The sequence below is a fragment of the Piliocolobus tephrosceles genome, chromosome 15, assembly GCF_002776525.5.
Source record: "Piliocolobus tephrosceles isolate RC106 chromosome 15, ASM277652v3, whole genome shotgun sequence".
Taxonomy (NCBI): domain Eukaryota; kingdom Metazoa; phylum Chordata; class Mammalia; order Primates; family Cercopithecidae; genus Piliocolobus; species Piliocolobus tephrosceles.
The window spans coordinates 30163820-30171183 of record NC_045448.1 but is presented as its reverse complement, the minus strand read 5'-3'; positions in this window follow the sequence as shown (position 1 = coordinate 30171183).

Here is a 7364-nt window from a genome sequence, read left to right as displayed (position 1 = left end):
AAAAAAAAAGATAAAAAAAAAAAAAAAAAAAAAAAAAAAAAAAGAAAGAAAATTGGAGCTTAGAGAGGTTAGGTACTGCAGTCACACAGCCAGCAAGAGGTTGGGTCAGCATTCACACTCATAATTATGACTGTGCTCTGTGTTCACTGTGCTTGAATTTCACTGTGCTTGAATGCCTCCCTTGGCATTTAGGTTTAACAATCCAGGAGGTGTACACAGATGAGGACACTGAAGCTCAGGGAGGTCAAAAACGTGGTCGAGGTCACAGAATCAGTAAATGGCAGAGCCAGGATTTGAGCAGAGGCCTGACTCCAGAGCTCATGCTCTGTCCACTCCATCACATTGCTCCAGAACAGAGGAGACAGACATAGAAAGGAGAGAGTGCAAAAGAACCAGGTAGCCAGTCATTGTAGCACCTCTTGCTTGTTAGAAAAGGCGTCCCCTTCAGGGTGGCTAGGTGCTTAGCATGGCGAGCTCAATCCCCATTCTCTTCCTTGGCCAGGCACTCCTGGTCAGGGCAAAATCTGAGTGTGACAGCCCTGGGGAAGGTGACAGGAGACAAGTGGGAAAGAAGTAGGCATAAGCAAAGGAGGATGCTTGCAGAAGAAAGAAGAAGAGAGAAAAGTAAACAGAAATAAAAGAGAAGGGAGAAGGAAAAATAAATAACCAGATGAGGAAAGAAGGGAAAAGAAAGGACAAAACAACAACAACAACAACAGAAGGCCAGATGTGGTGGCTCATGCCTGTAATCCCAGCACTTTGGGAGGAGGCCAAGGCTGGAGGATCACTTGAGACCAGGAGTTTGAGACCAGCCTGGGCAACATAGGGAGACCCTATCTCTGCAAAAGTTTTAAAAAAAGAAAGAAAGAAAGAAACAGAACAAAACAAAACAAAACAAAAACAGAGCAAGCACATGGGGTCTGATTGGCCCTCCCAGGTGTAGGCTTGGGGCCTTCTCCATGTGTGGCAAGTGAGCCCACCAGGTTGGGGGAGCAGGAGACCCAGTGGAGAGCTTGAAGCCTCCTCTGACTCCAGCTCACATATTCTTCCCCATGCCTTTCCCTTTCTGGGTCACTAGTCTGGGGAATTAGGGAGAAGAAAAGACACTCCAGCATGTATCTGGCCAGAAGAAAAACGTAGCTTCAGAGAAAATGGGGTGGCAGCAAGGTGAGCTGCCTCCTGGATAACACAGGGAAATCCAATTCAGAGGATAATTGCTAGAATATCAGAGAGCTGATTGATTAATTGATTAAACAGAAGACAAAATCGGCTGGGTTAGGTGGCTCACACCTGTAATCCCAGTGCTTTGGGAGGCCAAGGCAGGAGGATCACTTGAGTCCAGGATTTCAAGACCAGCCTGGGCAACATAGAGAGACCCGTATCTCTACAAAAAAATTAAAAAGGAGATAAAATAGGAAAGCATTATTAATGGCTTCACCACTGTGCTTCTCTTTGCAGTTTGGTTCCCAAAGCAAATGACTTCCTTGGCAGGGTTAATGTTGATTATCACTGGCCACTGATGAATCAATGTCTGTTTGCCCTTGTGTATGAATTAGTCAATTCTCACTTTTCCCATGAGGGTATTGAGTGAGAGAAACCATCTGGAGGAGCTGCTAATTTGAAGTAAGTACAAAGAGTTATGAGACTTGGAGGCAGGAAGACCTGGATTTGAGTCCTAGTTCTGCCAGCAGCTGAAGATCAGGAACACTACAGCCACCCCATGGCTTCCAGTGGTCTCATGATCAGCCTTCAGTGGGCTGCCGCTCCTGAAAGCTGACCAGCCTCCCAGAGGCCAGTCTCTAGCAGGAGGGTTGAGCAGAAAAATCATTTATTTCCTGCCTCCCGTCTTTCCCTGTTCCAATAAGGTCTCACAATTGCCAATTGGCTTTCAAAAAATATATTTGACCATTTCACTCTTCTACGTATAATCCTTCTATGGCTTCCATCTACCAATAGCATTGAATTCAAATTCCTGAGTATGGCAGGTCAGATCTTTTGCAGTGTGCCCCCTCACTACCTTGTTAGTTTTGTCTTCTATCAGTTCCTGTGTACCTTGTTACTCTGGGCTTTTTCTTATGCTGTTAGCTCTTACTGAAACCACTCTCCTTCTGCTTGGTACTCTATTTCAACCCTCAGCTTGATCATCCATGTATCCATCCATCCATCCATCCATCCATCCACCCATCCATCCATCCATTAGCCGTCTAACTATCCATTCATCCAACCACACACACAACTCATCCTGCACTTATTAAAACTCTGTTTCAGTGCTTACCAAGCTTGCCTGTACACTGGAATCACCTGGTGAGGTTTGAAAAATACTGATGGCCTGTTCCACCTTCAAAGATTGTGACTTAATTAGCCTGAAGTGGCCTGGGCTTTGGAATTTTTTTAAAGATACCTAGGCGATTCTAATGTGTACACAAGTATTGAAACTCTTGAAGACTTAAGAGACAAAAGTTGGTTGAGACTAGAAATTTAGCCTAGAAAGAGAAAGAAACCAGTAAATAATTGTACAACCATGTACACAAGTGCTATGAAAGGGGTAAGCCAGAGTTTCTTGGGAAGGGACAGGAAGAGCACATAACCCACACTGATGGGGGTGGCCGGAGGAGTTGAGTCTTCAAGGACAAGTAGGAGAATTCCAGGGAAAGCAGGGAGTAGACATCCAAGTCAGAAGAAAGACCGAATGCAGCAGAGCAAGCTGAAGACAGCATGCCATTTCTGGGATGAATGAGGACTTAGCGTGACTGAAGCTTTGGGGGCAATGAACCTATGGAGGCAAATGGGGCCTTGCAGGGCAGGGAGGGAAGAGCCAGTGAAAGCAGGTGTCAGGGCTGTGACTGGTCCAACTCAGTAGCTGTGAAGTAGAGGAGGTAAGGCAGTTGGTGGACTAGGAAGGAAGATGGTAGAAACTGGTGGTTAGGCCTTCCCTTCTCCAGAGAAGCCGTCCTCACATTTTCTCCACCCACACACTCCTGCTCACGACAGAGATCCTGTGCATCTTTGTTCCTCCAGCCCACAGCTCTGTGCCTGGCAGAGCATAAATGCTCATGCCTCATCTCGCATGGAGAGGTAGGAAAAGCACAGGACAAAGAGCTTCAAAGGCAGACCAACTGGACTTAAGATCAATTCCATTCCTTACAAATAGTGTGCTGTTGGATGAGTCAGCCACATGCTCTGAACTTGGTTTTCTCTGTAAGGAAATGGAGGTGATGCCAAGCCCATAAGCTTATTTTGAGAATTAGAAAAAGAGGTATGTCAGTGGTTCTGAAAGTGTGCTCTCTGGACTGGCAGCACCAGCATCATCTGCTAGTTAGAAATGCAGGTTCTCAGGCCCCACCCAGCCCTGAGGAATCAGAATCTCTGAGAGTGCAGCCAGCAGGCTGTTCTAACACACCCTGTGGGTGATTCCTATGCATGCTCAAATTGGAGAAACACTGATATATGTCAACTACTTCATCCTTGCTTGCTTTTCTAGAAGCCTAGCTACTCTTGAACAGTGGAAAGAAACAACTGGCACCTCGCTCTGGGCTCTGTACCAGTCCCTCCTTTTGTTTTCCTTTCCAAGTCTGGTCATTGCAGATGTGGGGCTTAGGTGGTCAGGCTTGGAAATCAGACATCTAAAAGGGAGTTCCACATCAGCAGTCTGTGCGCACACACACACTTGACCTCTAAGTAAACCTGTGTGACCTTAACCTCTGAGCATCCATTTTCATCTATAAATGGGAGTGATAATAGTTATGGGCCAGTAATTGGTCTAAGCACTTTACATCTATTACCTCATTTTAGCCTCACAACAACCCTATGAAGGTAGTACTATCATCATCCCTGTTTTAGAGATGAGGGAGCAGAGGTACAGAAAGGTGAAGAAACCTGTCTCAGGGCATAGTGATCATGTGTGAAAGTTGGGATTCAGGCACAGGCACTCCGGCTACAGAGTCCCCACTCTTTGCCAGTATGCCTCACCAGGTTTTGAAAATATTACTACATTTGTAAGACGTTTAGTTTAGCATACTCTGTTGTGCTTTGTTAAGATGAAATGTCTCATCATAGATAGTCGTATCTTTCTGCTTCTCACAGTGACAACTTGGCTTAGTCACTTCACTTCTCCTGGCCTTAGGTTCCACATGTTTAAAATGGGAGGTTAGACTAAATTAAAGGATATAAACTGAAGTTCCTAAGGCCCAAAGAATAAGCTGTATTTGGCCAAAATTTTCTCTTAAATTGAAAGTGACCATCTTTAAGGGGTACATGCTCTCCCCTGCTCACCCCGTAAGCCCTGATTTCAGCTGTCTACCACAGGCCCACTTCTTGAGTGACCTGGCACCTGGAGGCATTTAAGTTGGAGATCACCGACACTGATCACAGCCAATGGCTAAACCTGAGGTCCTATGGATTTACTATTCTTTCAATTTCACCTCTCTTCCTCCCCTCCCTGTAGTCCATCGTCATGCTTTACCTGGGATGTTTCTTGTGCAAAGGCAGCTCTGAGCCTTGGCTCCTTGCCTCTCACTGTTACAGAAGCCCTCTACTTGGCCTGGCTGCCAGAGGTGTCAGTGTTCCTACTGGCATATGCCCCAGAATTGCTGATTTATATTTGTTTCTGCAAGGGAAAACAGATAAAGCTTGTTTTAGGGTGTATAGTTAAGCCAATTTCAGAATCTCCTACACATGGAAATAGATTTATTTTCACTTAATCTGAAAGGCTTCCTCGTTTCTAATGCAGACATTAAGCAGTTGCTGGAAGAGGAAAGAACTTTTATCCTGCTTCATGAGTTCATGCACCCCTACACTGAATACCTTTCATTTCCTGCAGCAGGAATGCATTCAGTATTTTTACTGGCTTTGCAAATATCCTTCATCTGGCCGCTGGGAAACAGGTGCCAGGTGTTGTTGTATTACTATACTGCCTGACACACATAACAGGCAGTCAAGCACTGCTGACTGGAGAAACGAACGGGCAAATTCTTTGCAGCAACTGGAGCCTACACTACCGGTTAAGTAACACTGAACCTCATTCAAGTTATAGGAATATATATCATTTTTAGAATTCCATACGGCTTATAAAGTCCTCACACATGTTCTCTAGAAATTATTTTCCCTATTTTAAAGTCAAGGAAATGAAGCTTCTAGAGGTTAACTTCAAAGTCACACTGTGACATTCAATTTTCTGAGACCTCAGGTTACCGTTACCAAATTAAGGCCAATATTAAAACATAGTTTTTGACAAAAAACATTTTTGAAGTTGTATAAGCTAAAGCTTTAGATACTAAAACAAACATTGCAGAGAAAAAAAATCATGTATCGTAGAGGAAACAGTACTATTGCATCGCACTTGATAGTTTGCAAAGCATTTTCTCCATAATTCGATGTTGCCCAATGACGTCGTGCCATTGCAGTAAGACGGTCCCTTGCATCAGCACCTGGTACTGCACCCTAGTGGACGAACAGCAACAAGTGACTGCCGCAGCGTTTCTCTTTTCCAAGATAGGTCAGACTGGTGGTTAAGAATGGAATTTCTTGCATACTCATGCCACCTACTGGTATTTTTCTTGTAGCAAAGGTTCCAGCCGATTTTTTTTTTTTTAAATTAAAAACATTTTTTTTCAGTGTAACCTTTAGCAAGATCATTTGAATGTTTTACTCATTAGCCCAGTTTTTAAAAATACCGCCCCCTCAAACTTTGAAACTCGCTTCCTGTTGTTGCCCTAAGAAGCCTTCTCTAACACAGAATCTGACTCACTTGAAAGGGACTGAAATATTTTATTCCTTTTGGCCTGTTGACAAACTTCAGAAACGCCTCTGAGCACCTTGCATTGGGCTGGGAACAAGGGAGATGGGTTAGCTGGGAAGAGATTACACTCATGGAATTTTCTGGAGTTCATAGTAATGTCTCCACTTTGCCCAGTATTTCCTGGGAGGGCTCCAGGTAGAGTGGGATAGTTGAGAAGGTGGTGGCCAGCTCCCTCCGTGGCAGTTTAACTGCGGAAGAAGAGGGAAATTCTGAGTGAATTCTGAGGAGTGGCTTTCTCCTCTCCTGGATTAGGGGCACACCAGGGGATTTCTCAAACTGCTCCAGTCCCTGAAAACCTCTGGCCTATCCTCAAGGACACAAATATCACCTGCAAAGTTGGTTTTTCAAATTTTCTTTGGATACAGGTTTTTAAAATTACTACATGGAATTTGTCTTTGTATTTTGCTTTAAATCCAGGTGGAAGAGATAACTTGTTCATCTGTACGGCGCATCAGAAGAGGTATATAAACCATTTATCTCACAACCTTAGGATTCTTTAAAAACCAGACGAACATCATTATAGCAGTAGTATGCAATAAGCTGACACCAACACAGGAGAAAATGAGTCAGTTGCTATTAGTGAAAGCTCTGGCAGGTTCTCAAAGTTAGCTTGTCTGCAGGGGGAAATGGTGACCTTTTAATTACCATTGATATTATATTCAATGAGCTTTTTACCTTTTTCTCTTCTGCTCCATGGCAGGAGAAAAATAGCAGCTTTGAAGACTTTTGAAAGCAATGTAAAATTCTATTACAGCAGATTATGAAAAATTCCTTATAAAGTCAAGATGGTAACATTTAATAAACTGCAGATTTCAAATCCTCATTTGCTGAAAGGTTTAGCAGTACAAGTCAAGTCCAGAAAGGATTTAAAGAACTTTGAAAGCATTCTGGTCATTCTATAATTTAGAACAAATTAGGTTAAATTGTGAAGAGTTGTTCAGGATTACTGAAAAAAGTAGTTACTCCAGTTACACGCATACTGCTTATCAACAGGTTTTTATGATCTATATTTCACTATGTTCTGACATGATTTAAGATGGGGCTTGTTTTTACAATTCATACTTGAGAGAACTAAGGTTCAGAGGTTAACTGACTTCCCAAAGTTACACAGCTAAAGTTAGTCAGCATTGCAGATATGTCTTGTTTATTATTATTATTATTTTTTGAGACGGAGTCTCACACCATCACCTGGGCTGGAGTTCAGTGGTATAATCTCGGCTCACTGCAACCTCTGCCTCCCGGGATCAAGTGATTCTCCTGTCTCAGCCTCCCGAGTGGCTGGGATTACAGGTGCCCACTACCACGCCCAGCTAATTTTTTGTATTTTTAGTAGACGGGGGTTTCACCATGTTGGCCAGGCTGGTCTCGAACGCCTGACATTGTGATCTGCCCGCCTCGGCCTCCCAAAATGCTGGGATTATAGGTGTGAGCCACAGTGCCCGGCGATTTTACATGTAGCAGTCTTCCCAGAAACGAGGTGCCTCTTTCCCAGGGACTCTTCCACTCCTTAAAGCCAGTTTATCAAATTGGTATATTAATCCATTTTAAGATACTTTTTAAAGCAGAT